The sequence below is a fragment of the Spermophilus citellus genome (assembly GCF_964194105.1).
Source record: "Spermophilus citellus genome assembly, chromosome: 1".
Classification (NCBI taxonomy): Eukaryota; Metazoa; Chordata; class Mammalia; order Rodentia; family Sciuridae; genus Spermophilus; species Spermophilus citellus.
Genome location: NC_138182.1, coordinates 288565011 through 288591843, shown reverse-complemented (window position 1 = coordinate 288591843; position 26833 = coordinate 288565011). Strand labels below are relative to the sequence as shown.

Genomic DNA, 26833 nt, shown 5'->3' with positions numbered 1-26833 from the left:
TAGATACTATAGTATGGATATCAAAGGCCTCTGGACAACTATCACATCAGTTTTAGATGCTATAGTACACATATTACATTTTTATTAAAACCACAGTGCAGATATTGTATTAGTTTTAGGTGCAACAGTGTGAATATTACAATAATACTAATGTCTCAGCTGTACAAAGGATGTTACATTAATAGTAAAGACCCTTATAATAGTTTAAGATGTTATCGTATACATATTATGTTAGTACTAAAGGCCAAAAGCCAGTCATTATTTTAACTTTTGATGCTATGATGTGGATATCATATTAGTAGTAATTGCCATAGTGCAGCTATTATAAAGTGTCAGATACTATACTATGGATATTAGTAATAAAGACCTCAGAGCAGTTGTTACATTTGTTTTAGAGATTGTAGTATGGATATTAACAAAAAGGCTAAATCTATTATATTAGCTTTAGATGCTATAATATGGATATTACATTAGTGTTAAAGGCCACAGGGTGGCTATTATAACAGTTTAAGATACTAGAGTGTATGTGTTTTACTACTATTAAGGGCTACTGCTATACCATTATATTAAGAGGCTATATAGTATAAATATTGCATAATTATTAAAGGTCAAAAGGCAGGTGTTATATCAGTTTTAGATGTTATAGTATGAATATATTACTACTAAAGTCACAGTATACTTTATTAATTTTTATTCTATGAGTATCATTATTATTAAAGTGCAGCAACTATTATATTAGTTTTTCATGCTATATTTTGCATATTATATTAATCTTACATTTTTCAGGGCAGCTATTATATTAATTTTAGATGCTGCCATATGGATATCAGTTATAAAGGCCACAGAGTAGCTATTATATGAGTTTTAGATACTACAATATGTATACTACATTAGTATCAAAGGAACACAGGACAGCTATTATTTCAGTTTTATAGGCCACAGTATGGTTTTTATATCAATATTAAAGGCCATGGGGCAGCTATTATATCAGTTATACATGTTCTCATTGAATATCATATCAGTATTAAATGCCAAAGGCAATTATTACATATGTTTTAGATGCTATAATAAGGACATCATATGAATACCAAAGATCACAGGACAGCTATTTTTTTTAGTTTTAGATGCCATAATACTGACATCATATTATTATTAAAGGCTGAAGGGCAGCTATTATTATCAGCTTTATATGCTATAGCATGAATATCATATTAGTATTCAAGCCTACAAAGCAGGCATTATGTCAGTTTTAGATGATGCAATACAATATTAGTATTAGAAGCCACAGGGCAGCCAATACATTAGCTTTAGATGATATAGTATGAATATTATATTAATACTAAGGCACAGGGCAGTTATTATACCAGTTTTGATTTTGTGCTATGCATATTATATTAGTATTAAAGGCCATAGGGAAACTATTATGTCTGTTTCTGATGCTATATTTTGGATATTATATTAGTATTAAAGGTCATAATTCTTAGTACACACACACACACACACACACACACACACACACATTGACATCTAATACCAATAGAATAGCTGATCTGTGTCCTTTAATATTAATGTATATCCATTCTGTGACCTCTAAGACCAATGGAAATTATATTAGTATTAAAGATTAGAGGGTAGATATTAGTTTTAGATGATCTTGAATGGATATCACATTAATATTAAATGCCACAGGGCAACTATTATGTAAGCTTCAAATGCTATAGTTTGGATATCATCTTAGTTATAAGCCACAAAGCAGATATTATGTTAATTTATATGCTAGTTTATAGATATTATATTAGTATTCAAGGCCACAGATCAACTATTATATTAGTTTTAGATGCTACATCATTGTCACAGAACAGCTTGTATATTTGCTTTACAGGTCACAAAATGGATATTATATTAATGTTGAAGGCTACAGGTCAGCTATTATATTAGTACTAGAAGCCACAGTATATTTATTTCATTAATATAAATGGCCACAAAAGCTATTAGTTTAAGGTGTTATAGTATGGAATTTACCTTTATAATGAAAGCCATGTTGCAGCTATTACATTACTTTAAATGCTATTTTATGGATATCATAGTAGTATTAAAGGCCACAGGACAATTATGATGTCAGCTATAGGATGGATATTATATTAGTAATAAAGGGGACAAGACAGCTATTCATTGTCGATACTACATGGATATAATTTTATTATTAAAAGTCTTATAGCATCCATTATATTAGTTTTTTGATACTATAATATGCTTAGAATTAAAGAACACAAGGCAGTTATTATATTAGATTTTGAGGTTAAATTATGGATATCATATTAGTATTTAAGCCCACATGGCAGCTATGATATTAATTTTATATAGATATATTATTGGTATTAGAGATCAAAATGCAGATATTAGTTTTAGATACTGAAATATGAATATGATATTAGTACTAAAGTCCACAGGGAACCTTCTATATTAGTTTTAGATGCTATAGTGAAGACAAAATATTAATACTAAATCCACTGGTAGTTAATGTATCAATTTTCAAGGCTCTCATACAGATAATGTTAGTATTGAAAGTAACAGGGTAGCTATATATTAGTTTTATAGGCCATGGTATGGATAGTAATATTAAAGGCCATAGGGCAGCTGTTATATCAATTTTATAATGTGGATATAATATTAGTGTTAAAGGCTACAGTGCAGCTATTTATCAGTATCTGATAATTTGGTTAAGATATTAGTATTTAAGGCCATATGGCAGCTATTCTATTTGTTTTAGATGCTATAGTATGGATATCACATTATTATTAAAGACCCCTGGGAAGCTGTTTTGTTATATTTAGATGGTATTGTATGGACATCATGTTCATATTAAAGGCAACTATTATGTCATTTTTAATGACTACAGTATGGGTATTTTATTAGTATTAAAGTCTACAGGGTAGCTATTCTATCAGTTTTAGGTGCTATAGTAAGTATATTATATTCGTATAATAATTAGTAATAATATAATAATTATAGCAATAGAATATCCAGGAAATCTACAATATTAGTTTTATAGGTCACCATGTAGATTTTATATTAATATTGAAGGTCAGAGGGTAGCTATTATAATAGTTTTATATGTCACAGTATGTATGTCATATTGATATTTAAGGCCACAGAGTAGTTAATATGTTGCTTTTAGATGGTATATATAAATATCATATTAGTATTAAAGGCTATAAGGTAGATATTATATTAGATTTAGGTGATAGTTTATTGAGATCATATTAGTACTAAGGGCACTTGGGAAGTATTATATTAATTTTAGATGTTATAATATGAATATCATATTAGTATTAAAAGCTACATGGCAGCTATTATATTAGTTTTAGAAGCTATAATATGGATATTATATTACTATTAAAGGCCCTCAGGGAGGTATTAGTTTTAGGTCCACAGTATGGATATATTAATGAAGAATTCCACATTTCAGCTATTATATCAGTCTTAGATACCATAACATGGATATCATATTAGTTATAAAGTTCACAAGCGAGTATTATATCCAATACAATTCCATAGTATGGATGATGTATTAGTATTAAAAGGCCACAAGGCAGCTGTTATTTCTATTTTAACACTAATAGTACATCTACATTATAGCATGTAAAACTGATATAATAGTTGTCCTTTGGCCTTTAATATTAATATTCATACAGTGGCCTACAAAATAAGATAGTAGCTACCCTGTGACCACATTAATATTAAAGGCCACAGTACAGCTATTATATTAGTTTTAGTTGCTATATTATGGATACTTTTTTTTTTAAAGAGAGAGGGAGAGGGAGAGAGAGAGAGAGAATTTTTAATATTTATTTTTTAGGGTTTTTTTTTTCGGCGGACACAACATCTTTGTTTGTATGTGGTGCTGAGGATCGAACCTGGGCTGCACGCATGCCAGGCGAGTGCGCTACTGCTTGAGCCACATCCCCAGCCCAATTATGCATACTATAGTAGTATTAAAGGCCATAGTGCTGGTACTATGTTAGTTATGCTATAGTATTGATATTATAATACTATTGAAGGCCAGATGGTAGTTATTAAATTAATTTTAGATGCTATATTATGGCTATTAGTATAAAAGGTCAAAGGGCCACTGTGGGAAGTTACCCTAAATGATCATACCTTCAAGTTATGACACAGGGGGCTCTGACCAGTTACTACATTTCACAGTGACTTGGGCATTGTCCCAGCTCAGATAGCAAGGTGTGGCTTCAGGTGTAGGCGTACCACTGGGGTTGAGTTACACTCATTTCTTCCTTGTAATCCTACCCCTTTGCTCTTTTTGGGACAGAATATTCCATGGAACAGCCTCCCCCAATAAAACACGGGTTCGAGGCATGCTCTTTCTCTCTCTTTTTTGCCTGCCTTGCCCTCCTTGTGGGAGCTGCAGCTCCCATCACAGCCATCATAGAACCCAGAGAAAAAGGGATTATTTCATGCCAGCCCAGTTCACTTGGAGTGACCCTGACTGGTTTAGTCATGAGAGGCAGCAGGCTACTGTTATATTCTTTCTAGATAGTACAGTATTGTTTTAGTAATTTTTTTGGCACTGTATCTAAAATTCCTGATAAGAACAATTCTAGAGAATGATATTCTATTTGGCACACACAGTTTTCAAGGTCTGAGTCTATAGAAGGCAAACTCCATTGCTCTTGGCCTGAAATGAGGCAGAACACCATGGCCAAAGGGTGTGGAGAAGGAAATCAAATCAGGACATGGCAAATAGGAAGCAGATAGAGATCTCTACTCACCAGGGACAAATATATAACCTAAAGGAATGCCCCCAGTGACCCACCACACAACAACTTCCTACAGCTATCACCAAGTTAAGGCCTATCAGTGGATTAATGCACGGATTGGGCTAAGGCTCTTATAACCCAATCATTTCACCTTTGAACTTTCTTGTGTTTTCTCACACATTAGCTTTCGAGTGATACTTCACATCTAAATTATAACATTCCAACCCTGGCCTCCAAAAGTCCATGTCCATTTCACAATACAAAATGCATTGAGTTCACTTCAAAGAGTTCACATGTTCTTAATAGTTCCAGCATTCTCCCAAAGTCCAAGTCCAAAGCCTCTTCTGAGACTCAAGGCAAACTCTCAGCATGAGACCCCGAAAAATCAAAAGCAAGCTGTATACATCCAATATAATGGCACAGATTAATCATTTCCATTCTATAAGAGAGAAATAGGGACATAGAAAGAAGGAATGGCACCAAAAAAAAAAAAAAGACCAAAATCCAGATGGGCAGACAAGATCTGTAGTTCCCTATCCAGCATACTGGGGCACATGACATTGTGATGTTCTCTCCACAGGGCTTTGTTAATAGCAGTCCACATGACTTCTGCTTGGCTCATCTCTGCGTGAGTTCTCAGGTTTCCTTGGCAGTTGTTCCTTGGTACTAGCATCTCTTAATCTCAGGGGTCTCCGCTCCAGCTTCAGCTTCCTTCATTCTCTCAAGGACTACCTGCAGGAATCCAAATCTGATACACTTTGCTGGGCTTCTCAGGTTTTCCTTTGAAATCTCCATGGAAGCCTCCATGACCCCTTAATTCCAGCATCTTGCAGGACCAGCCTCATGTGGTTGATTCCAAGGTCTGCCACCATCTCAAGCAGTAGGTAAGACTCCTGAAACCATGGCTGCAACAACTCTTGAGTTCCTGGGCAGCTTAGCATGGTGAAACAACTTCCTAGGCCCCGCTGTGCAAGCGGGGTGCCTCACTGGTCACTTCTCAAAGGAATTGTTATTTTTAAAACTTGAAGCCTGAAATTGGGATGATCTTGCCAATTTCTGAGATGCACCAAAGTCTTATTTTCTATTGTCTCTGAATAAAGTGTTCAGCATCTCTTTAGTTGTTGTAATGTCTTCAGCAATCACATCTTCCTTAGATCCAGTTTGATTCACACTTTTCTGGCCAAACTGCTACTGTATGAATAGTATACATTCTTTCTTTTTGCTCTGCTTTCTGATCCTGATTATTACAGCACAGTTGGCTAAAAGCTATCAGCAATATTCATGTCACTGCCTGAATGCTGTGTGGCCTTGAAATTTCCTCTGCCTGATTATTCCATCAATTTTAATTCAGCCTCATAGAAAGTCTTAGAACAAAAGCAACTTCTTAGAATTTAACAAGAATGGACTCTTATCCAATTTTCAACATAGTCCTTTTCCTTTGAGCCAAGTCTTTACCATTTATTAGTTTAATATGCTATGGTATGGATAAAACATTAAGAGCCAAATGCCAACTATTTTATTAATTATTTTTTAGTGTAAGAAAGGGCATCATGCAGCTACTATATTAGTGTTGTATGTAACACTAAAGAAATTATATTACTATTAGAGGTTACAGGGAAGCGAATCAATCTGCTTTAGATGCTATGGTATGTATATTATCTTAGTTATAAAGCCAAAATGTAGCCATCATATTAGTTTTAGATGCTATATTATGGACATAATATTATATTAAAATATAACATAATAAAATAAAATATATGAAAAGCCACAGGACACCTAATATATTAGTGTAAGATACTCTAGTATGGATATTACATCAATGTTAGATTATAATATTCCATGTTATAATCAAAAGCAATGGATATCATATTACTATTAGAAGCTACAGCACAGCTATTATATTTAGTATTTGATGTTACAGTATGGATATCATATTAGTATAAAAATCCATAAGGCACCTATGTTAGTTTTAGATGCTATACTATGAATAGCACATTAATGTGAAATACCACAAGGTACCTATAGTGTTGGTTTTAATTGTTATAGTATATATATATATATATATATATATATAGGTATTAAATGCCATAGAGCTTTATATGCTATCAAATTAGTGTTAAAAGACCTAAGGGAAGTTATTATATTAGTATTCTATGCTGTAATGTGAATCTCATATTACTGTAAACTTACATTAACTTCAGATATTACAGCATATATATCATATTAGCATAATAGTCACAAGGCAGATATTATTTTATTTTTACATATTATATTAGTTTTTAGTTTTATCTATTATGGATGCTATATTAAGATAAAAGGTCATGGAACATTTATTTCATCAGTTTTTTATTTCATAGAATGGATGTTATATTAATATTAAAGGCTAGAGCACAACCATTATATCAGATGTAGATGTTCCAATATTTATATATGGCAGTGGTAAAGGCCATAAAGCAGCTATTATATCAGTTTTAAATGCTGTATTATAAACATTATTTTAATATTAAAGTCCACAGGGCAGATATTATATTAATTTAGATTCTACTGTATAAATATTATATAAGTATTAAAGGCTACAAGAGGCAATTATATTCATTTTAGATGCTGTACTATGGATATTATATTAATATTGAGGGACACAGAACAGCTATTATATATGCTTTAGACATCACACAATAAACATTATTGGATGTCAAGTGTATTGTATTAGTATCAGAGGCCACAGTATGGATGTTGTATTAATACTAAAGGCCACAAGGAAGCTATTAGCTTTACATGCTATAATATGGATATTATGTAAATTAAAGGCCACAGGGAAGCTATTATGTTAGATTAAGATGTTATAGTATAAATTTTTCATTAATAATAAAGGTCACAGGAGAGATATTACATAACTTTTAGATGCTAAAGTATAAATATCACATAAGCTTTAAGATCACACCACAGTGTTATATTAGTTTCAGATGGTATGCTATAGATACAATGTTAGTATAAAATGCCACAGGTCAGCTTTTATATTAGATTTAGGTTGTATAGTATTGTTATCATAATAGTATTAAAGACCACAGGATCTATATTAGTTTAAGATGTAATAGTATGAATACTACATTAAGTCAAAAACAACAGGACACTTTGTTTCTAGATGCTAACATATGGATATCACATTATATTAAAGGCCACAGGATGTCTCTTATGTTAGTTTTAGATGATGTATTATGAACATTACATTAGTATTAAAGGCTACAATTCAGTTATTATATTAGCTTGAATTGCTACAGTATAGATATATTTTAATGAAAAAGTCTACAAGATAGCTCTTATATTAGTTTTAAATGCTATACCATGAATATTATGTTAAAGGCCACAAGGCAGCTATTTTATTATTTTTAGATGCTACAGCATGGATATCATAATAGTGTTAAAGCCACATGGCACTGTTATATTAGTATTAGATGCTAAATAATGAATATGACATCAATAGGAAAGGCTACAGAACAGCTATTTTTTATTTTAGATGTTCTAGTATGGATATTATAGTAATATCAAAGACCACAGGGTAACTAAAGTATTAGTTTTAGATGCCATAATGTGGATATTTTATTTCTATTAAAGGCCACAGAGCAGATATTGTATTACTCTAAGATGACAGAGTATAATATAAAGAACTCAAAAAGCTATGCACCAAAAACCAAATAACCCAATCAATAATTGGGCCAAGGACCTGAATAGACACTTCTCTCAGAAGATGATATACAATCAATCAACAAATATATGAAAAAATGTTCATCATCACTTGCAAAGAAATGCAAATCAAAATTACTCTAAGATTTCATCTCACTGCAGCCAGAATGGCAGCTATTATGAATACAAACAACAAACAACAGTCCTTGTTTAAAACAGCATAGTATAGTTGGCAAGGATGTGGGAGAAAAGGTACACTCATACACTTTTGGTGAGACTGCAAAATGGTGCAGCCAATATGGAAAGCAGTGGAGATTTCTGGGAAAATTGGGAATGGAATCACCATTTGACTCAGCTCTCTCTCTCCTGGGTTTTTACCCAAAGGACTTAAAAACAACACACTACAGGGACACAGCCACATCAATGTTTATAGCAGCACAATTCACAATAGCTAAACTGTGGAACCAATCTAGATGTCCTTCATAGATGAATGGATAAAAAATGTGGCATATATACATAATGAAGTGTTACTCAGCAATAAAAGAGAATAAAATCATGGCATTTGCAGGTAAATGGATGGAGTTAGAGAAGATAATACTAAGTGAAATTAGCCAATCCCAAAAAACCAAATTCCAAATGTTTCCTCTGATATAAGGAGGCTGATTCAAAGTGGGGTAGGGGAGGGGGAGTATGGGAGGAATAGATGAACTCTAGATAATGCAGAGGGGTGGGAGGGGAAGGGAGGGGGTATAGGGTTAGAAATTATGGTAGAATGTGATGGACAATTTATTATCCAAAGTACATGTATGAAGATATGAATTGGTGTGAATCTACTTTGTATACAACCAGAGATAAGAAAAATTGTGCTCTATATGTGTAATAAGAATTGTAATGCATTCTGCTGTCATATATAAATTTAAAACTTAATTAAAAAAATACAAACAACAATAAGTGTTGGTGAGGATTTGGGGAGAAAGGCACACTCATTGCTGTGGGACTGCACATTGTTGAAACCAATCTGGAAAGTAGTATGGAGATTCCTTGGAAAACTTAGAATGGAGCCACCATTTGACCCAGCTGTCCCATTCCTCGGTCTATATCCAAAGGACTTTAAAACAGCATAGTATAGTAATGCAGCCACATCAATGTTTATAGCAGCACAATTCACAATAGCTAAATTGTGGAACCAACCTAAATGCCCTTCAGTTCATGAATAAAGAAACCATGTTATATACACACAGTAGAATATTACTCAGTTTTAAAAGAGAATAAAATCATGGAATTTGCAGATAAATGGATGGAGTTAGAGAATATTATGCTAAGTGAAGTAAGCCAATCCCCCCAAATCAAATGCCAAATGTTTTCTCTGATATGAGAATGCTGATCCATAACGGGGATGGGGGGGGGAATGGAGAATGGGAGGAATGGAAAAACTTTAGATAGGGAAAATGGGAGGAAGGGGAAGAGAGGGCTCAGGGGGTAGGAAAGACGGTGGAATGAGATGAACATCATTACACCAAGTACATGTATGAAATCACGAATGATGTGACTCTACTTTGTACAACCAGAGACATGAAAAAATGTGCTCTATATGTGCATAATGAATTGAAAAGCATTCTGCTGTTATTTATAACAAATTAAAATAAATATATTTTAAAAATAATTTAAAAATTAAAAAAAAAGATGAGAATATAGATATTACATGGGTATTAAGGCAACAGAGCAGCTACTATGTGAGTTTTAGATGTTACACTAGAGATATCATAATATAATAAAGGGTACAGGGATGCTACTTTTTGAGATTTAGATGCTATATTATGGACATTATATTAGTATAAATGTCAAAGAGCAGATATTATATTCATATAATATGCAGTAGAAAGGATATTATCTTAAATTTTTTGGCCACAGGGAAGTACTATATTAGTTTTTGATGCTACAATGTGAATATTATATTATTATTAAAGGCCACAGCACAGCTATTATATTAGTCTTGGATGTTACAATATGGATATCATGTTTTTATTAAAGGTCATAGGACTTATATTAGTTTAATATGCTATAGTATGGATACTCCATTAATATTTAAGACCACAGGGCAACTACTATATTACTTTTAGATTCTATAACATGGATATTATATTAGTCTTAAAGGCAATGGGGCAGCTGTACAAATTGTTTTAGATGCTTTAGTGTGGATATCACATTATTATTAAAAACCATGGGGAAGCTATTATCTTATACTTAGATAGTATTGTATGGATATAAAATTTGTACAAAAAGCAATAGGTCATATGCTTTATTATTTTTAGATGCTATAGTATGAATATGATGTCAGTGTTAAAGGCCGCATGCTAGCTATTTTCAAATAACTTTTTTAAAGCTGCATTATGGATGTTACATCAATTAAAGGCCAAATTGCAGCAAGTATTTAGTTTTAGATGCTCTGGTAGGATATCACAGTAATATTAAAGCCCACAGGAGAGCTATTATATTAGCTTTAGATAGTATATCATGGGTACCATGTTAGTATTAATTGTCTCAAGGCAAGTATTAGTTTCAGATGTTATAATATTGAGGTCTCCATATTACAGGCCACAGAATACCTATTTCTTTAACTTTAGATGCCATGCTATAAATATTATATTGGTATTAAAGGCCACATATGTTGCCTGCAACAGCCACATTGCATTCATTTAGATGCTATACTATATATGTATTTATTAGTAAAGGCCACAAGTCAGGTATTATAATAGATTCAGATGCTGTACCATGCTTATTATACTAGTAGTGAAGTCCACAAGACAATTATTATATTAATTTTACATGTTACACTATGAAAACTGTCATAGTTTTTAAAGATACATATCAGCTACTGTATTAGCTTTAGACACTATATTATGGATATAATATAAGTATAAAAGGTCACAGGCAGCTAATATATTGGCATAAGGTTCTATAGTATGGGTATAACATCAATATTAAAGGCCACTGGGCAGATATTATATCACTTTTAGAAGTCATAGTATGGATATCATATTAGTATTAAAGACCCGAGGATAGCTATTATTTTATTATTAGGTGCTATGACATGGATTTCATATTAGTATTAGAAGCAAAGGGAAAATACTAGTTTAAGGTACTATATATGATATTACATTAATATTAAGGAACATAGGACATCTGTTATATATAGATGAGATGGTATGCATATTATATTAATATTAAAGACCACAAGACAGCTATTATGTTAGATTGAGATGCTACTGTATGGATATTATATCACTGTAAAAGACCACAAGGCAGCTATTATATTAGTATGGATGCTATATATATAATTGGTATTATACTAATGCAAAGGAAAAGGGAAGCTATTATATTTTAATTTTAGGTGCTATATTATGGATATTATAATAGTTTTCATATAATATGACAACTCTTAATTTATAAATATTATATTAGTGTAAGATGCTACAATATGGATAGTATTAAAGGTCACAGAGAAGATAATCTATATTAGCATTAGATGCTATAGTATGAATATCATATCAGTATGAAGGCCACAGGAGAGCTAAATTATTAGCATAAGATGCTATAGTAGGGATATTAAAGGCTGAAGTGCACTGTTACATTTATTCTAGGTGCTAGAGTATGTATATTACTGTTAAGGCCCAAATTCAGCTATTATATTAGCATTAGATGCTACAGTATACATATCATATTAATAATAAGTGCCATTGTGCAGCTACTATATCCCTGGCACCCCCCCAAAAATTTTTTTGATGCTATAGAAAGGATATTACATTAATATTAAAGTCCACAGGACAGTTATTATATGTTTTAGAAACTAGAGTATGGATATTATATTAGTATTACAGACCAAATAAATCTCTTATATTATTTTTGATGCTATAATACCAGTTTATGATTCTAATATCATGTAGGATTGAAGGCCAAAAGACAGCTATTATTTTCCATTTAGATGTTACAGTATGAATATTCCATTAATATATTTTGTAATTTTTAATTTGTTTTAATTGGCTATACATGACAGTAGAATGCATTTATGCATTTTGATATATCATACACAGATGGGGTGTAATTTATCATTTTTTGATGGTACATGTTGTAAAATGACATCAATCATGCAATAATATATATATATATATATATATATATATATATATATATATATATATATATATACACATAGATATACACACACACACATAAGGTAATAATATCTGTTTCATTCTACTATCCTTTCTATCTCTTTATCCCCTCCCCTCCCCTCCCTTCACATCCGTCTTTCTAATCTAAGGTAACTCTATTCCTCCCAAGCACCTTCCCAGCTTATTGTAGCTAGCAGCCACATATCAGAGAAAACATTCTGCTTTTGGTTTTTTGGGATTGGTTTATTTCGCTTAGCAAGATATTCTCCAACTCCATCCATTTACTGGCAAATGCTATAATTTCATTTTTCTTTAAAGCTGAGTAATATTTCATTGCATATATACAATACATTTTCTTTATCCATTCATCTATTGAAGGATACCTAGGTTGGTTCTATAATTTAGCTATTATGAATTAAGCTGCTATAAACATTGATGTGGTTGCATTACTGTAGTCTGCTGATTTTAAGTCCTTTGGATATAAACCAAGGAATAAAATAGCTGGGTCAAAAGGTGGTTCCATTTCAAGTTTTCTGAGGAATCTCCATACTACTTTCCAGATTGGTTGCAACAATGTGCAGTCCCACCAGCAATGTATGAATGTACCTTTTCCCCCACATCCTTGCCAACATTTATTGTTGTCTGTATTCTTGATTTTTGCCATTCTAACTGGAATGTGATGAAATCTTAGAGTAGTTTTGATTTGCATTTCTTTAATTGCTACCTCCATTAATAATAAAGGTCACAATCCATATCTTATAGTACTTTAAGATGTTATACTATGCATATTATGTTAGTATTAAAAGCCAAAGATCAACTATTTTATTAAGTTTAGATGCTATAGTGTGCATATCATATTAGTATTAAAGGTCACAGAACAGAAATTATATCAGTTTTAGATGCTATAATATGAATATTTTGTTAGTATTAAATGCTATAGTTCAGCTTTTATATTACTTAAATAATATATATATGATATATATTTGTATTAATGTCACTCTATAGATATCATGTTAGTATTTAATATTAGTATTTAAGGCCACAATTTAGCTGTAATATTAGTGTTAAATACTATATTAGTAAAAAAGCCTTCAGAGCAGCTATTATATAGTTTCAGAGGTTGTAGTATAGTTATTACATTAATATTAAAGTCTACAGTTCACTTATTTTATTAGTTTTAGCTGCTATAATATGGATGTTACATTAGTATTAAAGAGTAGCTATCATAATAGTTTAAGATACTATGGTGTATATGTTATACTAGTATTAAAGGCCATCAGTCCATCATTACCTTAGTTTAAGAGGCCATAATATAAATATTGCATGAGCATTAAAGGCCACAGGACAGATATTATATCAGTTTTAGACACTATAATTTGTATGTCATATTAGTAATGCAGTCATAGTTCACCTATTACATTAATTTTTTATTATTTAATATAATATCACATTAGTATTTAGGTACACAGAACAGCTATTTTATTAGCTGTAGATGCTATAGTTTGGATATTATATAAGTCTTAAAGTTTTCAGGAGCAATTATTATATTAATTTTTGATGCTATAGTATGGATAGCATATTAGTTATGAAGGCCCCAGAATAGTTATTATATTATATGAGACAGTATGGATACTATATTAGTATTAAAAGGGCACAGAACAGTTATAATTTCAGTTTCAGAAGCCACAGTATGAATATTATCTTAATATTAAAAGCTACAAGGAAGACATTATATTTGTTTAAGATGTTTGGGGGTAAGGTTTCTGCATTAATTTAATAAAAAGTACAGGGCAGCTACTATATTATTTGGATATATAGATGTTACATTAATATTGATGGTTACAGGCAGGTATTTTATTTATATTTGATGGTTCAAATATGAATATTATATTACTAGTAAAAGCCAATACGCACTGTTGTTATCAGTTTTAGATGCTATAATATGAACACTTATACTAGTATTAAAGGCCCCAGGGCACACGTTATATTAGTTATAGATGTAGTAGTATGGATATTAATATTAATGGCTATAGGGCAGGTATTTTATTAGTTTTAGATGCTATATATAAATATATTAGTACTAAAGGCACAACCTACCTTTTATATTAGTTTCTGATTCAATAATATAGATGTAATATTAGTATTAAAGAACACAGGACATATATTAATGTAAGATGTTAAATATGGGTGCTGTATTAATATTAAAGGCCACAGGACATCTATTAGTTTAAGATGCTATAATATAGATATTGTTTTAGTATTTAAAAACACAGGTTAACTATATTATAGCTTGAAATGATATAATGTAGAGATTATTTTACCACAAAGTGTTACAGGACAGCTATTACATTAGGTTTCAATGCTAACACAGGATATTATATTACCATTAAAGACCACTGTCAGCTACTATATTAATTTTAAATGCTACAGTATGGAAATTATTGTAGTATTAAAGCCACGGGACAGATATTTTAGTTTTAGATACTATATAATGGATATTACATAAATTTAAAAGCCACAGTGTAGCTATTATAATTAAAGATCACAGGACAGCTGTTATTCTAGTATTGAGTTTGATAGTATGGATATCATATAAGGATCAAAGACCACAGAGCAAGTATAATATTAGTTTTAGATGTTATAATATGAATATTATATTAGTACTAAAGGCTGCAGAGCAGCTGTATCACTCTAAGATGATAGAGTATTTATTCTACTTTAGTACTAAAGGCTGCCTATAGGGTCATTATTATGTTATTTTTAGATGACACAGTACAGATAAAATGATAGAATTAAAATCCACAGGGCAGTTATTCTATTATTTTAGATGGTATTGTATGGATATCATATGAGTATTAAAATCCACAGGGAGCAATTTTATTAATTTTAGATGCTATGTTATAAATATCATATTAGTACTAAATGCCACATGTCAGCTATTATATTAGGATTAGATGTTATAACATGAATATTATATTAGTACTAAATTCCACAGGGCAGCTTTTACATTATTTTCAGATGCTATGGCATGAATGTTATATTAAGATTAAAGGTCACAGAAAAGGGTTTATATTAGTTTCAGATACTACATATAGCTATAATATTAATTTTAAACTCTAGAGGACAGGTATTATATTAGTTTTAGATGCTATACTATGGATATATTAATATTGATGGTGTAAGAGTAAAAGAAATTGAAGTTAAAGTGTAAAAGACCGGGCATTATAAAGTTTCTAAGCTGCAAGGCCTGAGTTAAAAAGTGAAGGACCAGGTATTGTTAAATTCCTCCGCTACACCCAAAACCTGAAATTCCTGTAGCTGTAAGGACAATGCCCGGAACTGCCCAGTAAATATTCCCCCTGACCCTCTGGTTGTTTAATAACCTAGGACCCTGTGTAGCCTGGCACATAGGCATTCGAGGCCCAAACCAATCAGTTTGAATGTGTACCCCGCTTAGGAGTGACCAATCACCCCCGCCGGCCCTGTTCCCGCCAATGAATGTACTAATCAAGTCTAAGAATTGTTGTTTGATTTTCCCACAGTGTATGGTGATTTGTTAAAGGAGACTGTGATGTGTGTAAAGTCCCCGCCCTCCCCCAAAAGTGTACTTAAGCACTGCTCAACCCCTGCCCAGGGCTCTGGGCTGCTCTCTCTCTCCTTGAGTGGGCACGGAGCCCCAGCATGCTGGAACAATAAATCCCCTTCTGCCAATTGCATGAGTGGTCTCTTGGTGGTCTCTTCCTCTGACGTTTCGCCGGTCCCTTACAATGGTTATAAGGCAACTATTTTATTTGAGGTATAGGTCACAGTATGGATATTTTAAAAATATTAGAGTCCACAGATCACCAGGCATAGTGGTGCATGCCTGTAATCCCAGCAGCTTGAGAGGCGGAAACAGGAGGATTGCAAGTTCAAAGCCAACCTCAGCAAAAGTGAGGCGCTAAGAAACTCAGTGAGACCCTGTCTCTAAGTAAAATACAAAATAAGGCTGGGGATGTGGCTCAGTGGTTAAGTGCCCCTGATTTCAATCCCTGATACCACCCCTAAAATAATAATAATAATAAAGTCCAAAGGTCAACTATTATATAACTATTAGATGCCATTTATATATTATATTAATATTAAAGGAAGATATTATATTAATTTAAGTTGTTATAGTATAAAATTTACATTAATAATAAAGGCTATATTGCAGCTATTACATTAATTTTAGATGCTCTTTTATGGATACCTATTATTTAAGGCCACTAGGTCAGTTTTAGATGCTAGTAATTATGTTTATCATGCAAGTATTAAAGGAGACAGGGCATCTATTATATTCATTTTAGATGCTATAATGAATATATTATTAAAACCTCTCAACACCTATTATTTAACTTTTGATGGTATAATATGCATAACATATTAGTATTAAAGACAACAAGGCTGATATTATATTAGTTTTTGATCCTATAGTAAGAATATCATATTAGTATTTTAGGCCACCAAGCATCTACTATATTAATTTTAGAGTATATTATGGACATCTTATTAGTTTCAGAAATCATAAGATAGATATTATATCTTAGGGTTTTTTAATAGTTGTGGTTAAAAAAAATTTTTTTAGTTGCCAATGGACCTTTATTTTGCTTATTAATATGCAGAGCTGAGAATTTAATCCAGTGCCTCACACATACTAGGAAAGCTCTTTGCCACTGAGCTACAATCCCAGCCCCATATTATATTAGTTTTAGATGCCATAATAGGGATATTATATCAATACTAAAAGCCACAGGAAAGCTATTACATTAGTTTTAGATGCTATAGTGAGGATTTAGTATCAAATCCACAGGTGGTTAACATATTTCCAATGATATCATACAGATAATATGTCAGTATTAAAAGTCACAGGGCAGCTATAACATTAATTTTATAAGCCAGTGTGTGGGTATAAACATTAAAGGCCACAGGACAGCTATTATATCAGTGTTGTGGTTTAAATGTTAGGTATCCCCAAAAAGCTCATATATGAGATAATGCAAGATAGTTTAAAGGTGAAATGATTGGGTTATGAGAGCTTAAATCGAACCCCTGATTCAGAATAACTGGATTATAATTGTAGGCAGGTAGAATGTGGCTACAGGAGGTAGGTTCCTGGGGGTGTGCCTTTAGGGTATATTTTGTCCTAGTTAAGCAGAGCATTCTCTCTTTCTCTCACTCTAGCTCCCTCCCCCTCACCCCTCTCCTTCTTGGTAAAATGTTCTGAGCCATTTTCCTCCACCACACACTTCTGCCAAAATGTTCAGCCTCATCCCAGGCCCTGAGGAATGAAGCCAGCTATGTATGGACTGAGACCTCTGAAAGTATTAGTTCTAAATAAAATTTTCTCCTTAAAATTGTTCTTGTTGGGTCTTTTTCTTTCAAATGAAACAGCTGACTAAAACATAAACTGGCACCAAGAAGTGGTACCATGGCTGTGACTAACTTGACCATGTTGTTCAGAAGCTTTGGGGGCATTTTAGAATGTGTGGGAGCAATCTCAAAAATTTTAGTGATGCAAGCTGGAAAACCTTTGAAATATTGTAAACACAGCTTAATGGGGGTGATTCTTGTGGGAACTCAGAACCAGAATGTTGATAGGACTTCAGGCATTAAAAACAGGACTCATGAGATTTCAGAGAAGGAAGACTCTTGGAAATTGAACTAGAGGTCATTCATGTTTTGTTCTAGCTAAGAGCTGTCTATATTTTGCCCATGTCCTGAGGCTTTCTGTGAGGCTGAATTTACAGGTAATGGACTTAATTCTAGACTGCATAGCATTTAGGTAATGGCATGGATATTGCTGGCATGTTTTAGCAAAGTTTATTGTGATAATCAGGAGCAGAATACAGAGCAGAAAATTCTGAAAAACTTGCAGTTTGGCCAGAAAACTGCAAATAAAACTGAAGCTAAGGAAGTTGTGGTTTTCAAAGATATTACAGTCACTAAAGAGACTTTGAATAAAGACAATTGGAAAGAAGGCTTGAGGGCATCTTGGGAATTGGCAAGACCACATCCACCTCAGGCCCAAGGGTGTAAAAGGAAAAATTACTTTGAGAAGAGACTATTGGGGTACCCTGCCTGCTCAGAGAGGCCTAGGAAGTTGTTTCACTGTGCTTAGCCACCTAGGCATTCAGAGGCTACTGCAGTCTTGGTCCTTGGAGGCTTAGCTACTGCTTGAGATGGCAGCAGACCTTGATGTCAACCATGTGGTGATGGCTCAGCATGAATGCAGATGCTGGAATTAAGGGATCATGGAGGCTTCTACTAAAATTACAAAGGAAGGCCTAGGAGACCAGGCAAAGTGCTACAGGGTCAGAGACACTGTGGGTTGCCCCTGAGAAGGCAATGTGTGGAGTTTTGAGGAGAAAGCCAAGGCTGCAACGGAGAACCCCAAGATTTAAAACTGCCAGTAATGTGGAACATCTTCCAGGGAAACCCACAGGAATGGAGCAGAAACAAGTCAACAAAGAGGCTATGTGGGCTGCAACCAGCAAAGCCATAGGGATGGAGCTACACCAGCCCTTTGGAGAGAACATCATGATGCCATGTGCCCCAGATGCTGGACATGGAGCTATAGGATTTATTTTCCAGATGGATTTTGGGCTTGTTCTGGTCCCATCCCTTCCTTCTGTGTCCCTATTTCTCCCTGTGGAATGGAAATATTTATTCTGCACCTTTACGTAACTTGCTTTTGATTTTTACAGCAGCTCACACTTAGAGTTTGCCTTGAGTCTCAGTGGAGACTTTGAACTTTGACTTTTAGGCAATGCTTGAACTGTTAAGACTATGGGGACTCTGGGGGCTGGGGTTGTGGCTCAGCGGTAGATGGCTGCCTAACGTGTGAGGCACTGAGTTCAATTCTTAGGACCACATAAAGATAAATGAATAAATTGATAGACCCAACCTGATTTTCTCTTAAAATTGTGCCATCTTGCCACAAAGCCATGAAAAGCTAATTTTGGCTTTACTATAAATTACTGCAAATTCTAAACTAGCTTGGAATGCCTGCCCGTGCCTTGAACTCACCCATGTCTGGCTCTCTGACCAGATAGCAGCCCTCTCTGAGACTTTAGTGACACCTCATAAATATTGGCCTTCCCTGGCCAGATAACGACTCTTTCTGAGGCCCTAATGACCCTCATAAATTCTGATGTTGGGGCCAGCAAAAATATAAACTACCATTATTAGTGTTATGCTCATTAGAGTTTTGTTATCTGTAACCCCCTTTGTGTGACTTTCTGGGATATAAAACTGGGCTGCAGGAAACTGTGGCTGCTGTCTTGTTCCTGCGGTTTTGGGTGGGAGAAGCAGCTCGGCCAGTCGAAATAATAAGCTTGCTTTAATTTGATTTTAATTGGAATCAGTGGTCTTTTCTTGCATCTTGGTCTAACAAAATAAAATAAAATATTTTTTAAAAAGACTATGGGGACTCTTTAAAATGGACTAAATGTATCATGCATTGTGAGATGGACATGAGCTTTTAGGCACCAAAGGCAGACTGTTAAGGTTTAGATATTACATGTCAGCCCCCAAAGTTCATGTGTGAGAAAATTTAAAAAAAGTTTAGAGGTAAAATGAGGGGTTTATGAGAACCATAACCTAATCCATGTGTTAATCCCTGATAGGAATTAATGGGGTGGTAACAGCAGGTAGGGGGTATGTTTTGGGGGTATATATTTTGTCCTTGTTGAGCAAAGCTCTCTTTTTGCTTCTTGGTGTAATGTTCTGAGCGACTTTCCTTCACCACGCAATTCTGCCATGATTTTTTTCTCATCCCAGACTCCAAGGAATGGAGCCAGCTGTCTCTGAGACTATGAGCCCCTAAATTAACCTTTCCTTCTTAAAATTGTTCTTGTTGGGTCTTTTGGTCAAAGCAATGAAAAAGCTGACTAAAGCAATCAGTTTTACATGCTATAATATGAATATCATAATATAGTTAAAGGCCACAGTGCAGCTATTTTATCAATGTTAGATTTAATAATGTGGATAATATATTAATATCAAAGGGCACAGGGAAGATATTGTATCAATTTTAAACATTAGTAGTAAGAATATTATATTAGCATTAAAGCCACACAAGACAGCTCTTATATCAGTTTTGGGTGCTCCAGCATAAATATCATATTAGTATTACAAGCCACAAGGTAACTATGATGTCACCTTAATTGCTATAGCATGGACATTTTATTAGTATTGAAGGCTACATGGCAGCTCTTATATCAGTTTTAGATGCTATACTATGGATATCATGTTAGTACCAAAACCACAGGACAACTATTATATTAATTTTAGAAGCTACAGTATGGATATTGTATTAATTTTAAAGGCCATGGGGGAGCTATTATATTGGTTTTAGGTTCACATTATGGATATAATATTAATATTAATTTTCACATTTCAACTATTACAAATCAGTTGTAGATGACATAATATGGATGTCATATTAATTGTAAAGTTCTCAAGGGAGTTATAATATCAGTTTTGATACCATAGTATGAATGTCATATTAGCATTAAAAGGCCACAAGGCAACTGTTATTTCAGTTTTAGAGGCCACATTATTAATATTACATTAAGATTAAAGGCCACAGGACAACTTTCAGTATAGCTGCTATATTATGGATATTGTAGTAGCATTAAGAGCCATCATGCAGGTATTATATTAGTTTTGGATCTATAGTGTTGATATAATGTTAGTATTAAAGGACATATGAGGGTTACTGAATTACTTTTTGATATTATACAATAAATACTACATTAGTATGAAAGGCCCAAGTGCCACCATTATATTATTTTTAGATATGACACTATTATTTCAGTCATCATTTTTGCCACTGTCTAAAAAATCCTGACAAGAACAATTTATAGAATGAACATGTAATTTGGCACTCACAGTTTCCAAAGTCTCAGTCATAGAGGACCAGCTCCACTGTTCTTGGCCTGAAATGAGGCAGAACTGATGAACAAAGAGTGTAGAGGAGAAAAGTAGCTCAGGACATAGCAAACAGGAAGCAAAGAGCTCTCCTCACCAGGAACAAAATATAAACACCAAAGGAATGCCCCCAATGACCAACCTTTTCCAGCTACATCCTTCCTGCCTGCAATTAACATCAAGTTAATCCTTAGCAGTGAATTAATACACTGATTAGTTTAAGACTCTCATAACCCAATAGTTTTACCTGTAAATGTTCTTGAATTTTCTCATGCATGAGCTTTCATATCTAAACCATAATATCCTGACCCTGGCCCCCAAAAGCTCATGGCCATCTCACAATGCAAAATACATTGAATCTACTTCCAAAAGTCCATATATTGTTAATAGCATTACCCCAAAGTCCAAGTCCAAAGTCTCTTCTGAGATTCAAGGCAAACTCTCAGCATGAGCCCCCATGAAAATCTAAAGCAAGTTACACACAATCCAATATAGAATGGCACAGGGACATATAAAGAAGGAATAGGACCAAAGCAACACTGAAATTTAGCTAGGCAAAGAAGACCTGTAGTTCCACATTCAGCATCTGAGGCATATGGCATTGTGATGTTCTCTCCAAAGGGCTTGTGCTGCTGTGCTCTATGGCTTTGCTGGTTGCAACCCACAAGCCTCTCTCAGCTTATCTCTGTTAGATTCCCACAGCCTTCCTTGGCAGGCTTTCCATGGTACTGGCATCTCTGAATCTCAGGGGTCTCCACTGCAGTTGCAGCTTCCTTCTTACTTCTTCATGCATCAACATCTCAGGGGCTGCCCACAGGGATTCCAATACCTTGCCTAGCCTCCTAGGTTTTCCTTTGAAATCTCAGTAGAAGTCTCCATGACCCTCTAACTCCAGAATCCTGCAATCCTAAAGAACCAGCATCATGTGGTTGATGCGAAGGCTGCTACCAATTTAAGCCAAGATCAAGGCTGCAGTAGCCTCTGTGTGTCTGGGCAGATGAGTGAAACAACTTCTTAACTCCTCTTTTGCAAGCAGGGTGCACAAATGGCCTCTTCTCAAAGGAATTTTTATTTTTACAACCTTGAGCCTGAGATGGATGTGGTCTTGCCAATTCCTAAAATGCCCTCAAGCCATCTTTCCTATTGTCTCCTGGTAAAGGATTTAACATCTCTTTAGTGGTTGTAGTGGTCTTTAACAACCACAACAACCACAACTTCCTTAGCCCCAGTTTTATATTTTTCTTGTGAAATTGTTCAAATATATCTGCTCTGCTTTCTGATCCTTCTTATCACAGTGAGCTTGACTAAAAGCTTCCAGAAATATTCATGTCACTGTCCAAATGCTGTGTTGCCTTGAAATTTTCTCTGCCAGATTAATTAGTCCATTACATTTAAATTCAGCCTCACAGAATATCTCAGGACACAGGCAAAATGTAGTCAACTGCATAGCCAGAATGTAACATGAATGGCCTCTAGCCCAATTTCAATAGTCCTCTGCTCTGAAACTATACAAGCCCAGTCTTTGCTTTCTACAATCCTATTGGTGTTCTGGTCTTCAGGGGTCCCAACAGAATCACCCATTAAATGCCAAATGCAACATCTGTAAACATTTCAACCCCCGCCACCCCACCCCTGCCCCGGGAAACCAGTTCCAAAGACTTCTGAAACACTTAGTCAGACTAATCATAACAAAAAACCCACTCTCAGTACCATCATCAGCTTTTTAAACACTGTGACCAAAAGACCAGATAAGAACAATTTTAGAGGAGAAAAAGCTTATTTGGTGCACATGGTTTCAGAGGTCTCATTCCAAAGACAGACAATTCAATTGCTCTTGGTCCAAGATGAAGCAGAATATCATGGCCAAAAGGTATAGAAGAGAAAAGTAACAAGAAGCAAAAACATGGCAAACAAGAAGAAAAGAGAGCCCCTCTCACCAGGGACAAAATATTAACCCCAATGAAATGCCCCCATTTACACACCTCCTCCAGGTGCACACTATAGTTACCACCCAGTTAAGCCCTGTCAGTGGATTAATGCACTATTGGGTTAATGCTCTCATGACCCAGTCATTACACATCTAAATTTTATTTCATGGTCTCACATATGAGTTTTTTGGGGACGACTCATATCAAACCATATTAGATATGGATACCACAAGAACATGAAAGGACACAGGCAGTTATTATATTAGCATTACATACTACATTATGGATATAATATTAGTATCAAAGGCCACAGGGAGATACTAGATTTGTTTTAGATGTTACAGTATGTAAATTATACTTGCATTATATCAGTTTTATAATATAATAAAAATGAATAACATAATAAACTAATATTATATTAGTTTTAGATATATAGAGTGGATACATTATGAACATTAAAGGTCACAGAGCAGGTGTCATACCAATTTTAAATGCTATAGTAAGGATATCAGATTAGTATTAATTGTCACAGGGCAACCATTGTACTTGTTTTAGATGTTATAGTATGCATATTATTTTAGTATTAAAGACCAAAGATCAGCTATTATATTAGTTTTATATTATAATTAATATAATTAAATGCTACAGGGCAGCTATTATGTTAAGTTTTGATGGTATACTATGGAAATTATATTAATACCAAAGTCTATGGGGCAGACATTAGATTAGTCTTAGATGCTACCATATAGATATTCCACTAATGAGTATGAATAGTAACATGAGAGGCCACAGGCAGCTACTATATAGTTTTAGATGTTATGTTGTGAATATTATCTTAGGATTAGAGGCCATATGGCCTCTGTTGCATTAGTGTTCAAGCCCACTCTATGGATACTGGATTAGTATCAGAGGCCACATGGGGACACATTAGCATCAAAGGTCACTATGGACAATTCATTTGCACTAGAGACTGCACATGGATGACACCTTAGCATTATCACACTGCCATATCAGTAGTATTTTACCACCTGGTCCTGGAAGGTGGGTGTGCCCTCTAGTGGCCACTGGGACCCAGTACAGGATCAGCCTTGCACACTTGCCCCTTCCTGGCATTCCTGAGAAATGACAAAATTCAGTACTGTCTCCAAATTATTCAAAGCCATGATTTTGGAAATTCAAACTGAAAGGAAATCCATTATCCATGATTTTTAGAAAATAGTGATTGAACAAGTTTTTGAAAATTATATTGAGTGAAATGAATGTAGATACAAACCGAAACTCCTACAAAAATTACTTCATAGTTGTCTATAAATAAATGTGAGAAAACTAAAAAAATTCTAGAAGGAAACAGAAGAAAATCTATGTAATCTTAGACTTAATGATGAGTGTGTGTGTGTGTGTGTGTGTGTGTGTGTGTGTGTTCTGGTAATGGTATGAAATGCAGTTCTGCATACATGCTGGACAAGCTCTTTAATACTGAGTGATTTCCACAGCCCTTGGTGATGAGTTTTAACTCACAATCCCCATAGCCAATTGACTCAAGAAAAATACTGATAATGTGGACTTTATAAAACCAAACTTTTGCCAAGTGTAGTATTATATGCCTACAATTCCAATCACTGAAAAATTGGCAGGAGAATTACAAATTTGAGGCCAGCCAGGGAAATTTTAAAAAGGATAGGAAATAGCTCAGTGGTAGAGCACTTGCCTAGTTTTTGTGAGACCCTGACTTCAGTCCGCAGCACTACACACACAAAAATTAAATTTTCTATTCTGTGAAAGAGAGAACAAAAAGACAAGCCATAGATTGGTATATTTACAAACACATTTCTGAAAAGAAAGTTTTATTCAAAATACACAAAGAATTCTTAAAAATTCTTAAAAACCAACAACTAAAAACCCAGTTAAAATGAGTAAATATCTGAACAGACAAAATGATGCTCAGCATCACATATCATTAGGTAATTACATATTAAAACAATACTGAAATAGCATGGCACTGCTATTAGAAATGTTAAACTCTTAAGAAATGGCAGTGCACCAACAGCAGCAAGATGTCGGACACCAGCACTCTCAGGCATTGTTGGGAGAATATGAGACACAGACACTTTAGAAGACAGTTCTTCTCAAAGCAAAACAAGTCTAATCTATAACCCAATAGGCTACCTATAAATTATCTCCATTTAGACAAGTGCTTTGATAAAACATAAAAAACAAGTGCTTTGTCAAAATAAAATCAGTAGGAATTATACACAGCAGCTCTACCGATGCCAATCAGATCATAAGTTAGAATGCACTTCCATAGCTGAATTCACAACCAACACAAAATAGAAGGGAATGAACTATCCATCTATGCATTCTATCTGGTGTGCTGCTAAGTGAAACAAGCCAGGCTGAAGAGGCTACATGATGTACAGCTCACCTTTTATGACCTTCTAGAAAAGACAAAATTTCAGTAAGATTAGGAGATGCACAGGATGAGGTCCAGGAGGGAGCCCAGTGCAGGAGACTCTGTCCACATGGAGTCCCTATGCATGAATGTATTCAGCAACTGAGAAACTTCTAGATCACTTCTCTAAGAGACCTCTGTCGGGACTTAATTATGTAGGCATGATGGATTGTTAGATCAATCTCCAGCTCCTTTCCCAGGAGGATGTGGTGGGCACTGAAAATTCCAAGCTTTTAGTCATTGCTTGGTCTTCCCCATGACTTCCATACTGAAGCTGCCCTAGAGCCAACCAAGTGTCCTTATTAGAGCAAAACACCCTCATACCACCCAGGAGATCAAGCGGGATTTAGGAGCTCTGTGCAAGGAACCAAGGTCAAAGGACCAATGTCAGAACAAAAGATGCTCTTAATAGCTCCTAACACTACTATCATTCAGGAAATATGAGGATTTGGGGATCTCTGTACCAGGATCTTAGGGCAGAGGACAAATGTGTGTTTCTTATGTCACAATCTGTAATTTGGAACCATGATTAATTCACTGCTCATAGTAGAACAATTAATTAATTACATGGCAAGAACTAGGAGCTAGACTTCCCACTAATGGAGAACAATCTAAAAAATACCTGACAGGTCCTCCTCAACAGTGTCAAGGTCATCAGGATAAGGAAGGTCAGAGAAACTGTCACCCCCAGAGGGATCTATGGAGACATGATGAATGGCATGCAGAATTCTGGATGAGGTCCTAGATGGGGCCCTAGAACAGGAAGAGGCAGAACTGAGAGTCCAAAGGAGATACAACTTAGTTAGTTATAGCATACCTGTATTTTTTCTTCATGACAACTGGTCTAAAATGTTAACACATCCAAGATAGTGC

The 26833-nt window shown here is 34.3% G+C and overlaps 1 pseudogene across 1 annotated transcript in view; it reads right to left on the bottom strand.

The window, feature by feature from the left end:
* LOC308657944 (lysine-specific demethylase 2B-like) overlaps positions 1-26833 on the bottom strand; it is a 60553-nt pseudogene that overhangs the window by 7137 nt on the left and 26583 nt on the right. The window contains exon 3 of the transcript XR_014024382.1: positions 26583-26713. The product of XR_014024382.1 is annotated as a lysine-specific demethylase 2B-like (transcript). The remainder of the gene's footprint in view (positions 1-26582; positions 26714-26833) is intronic.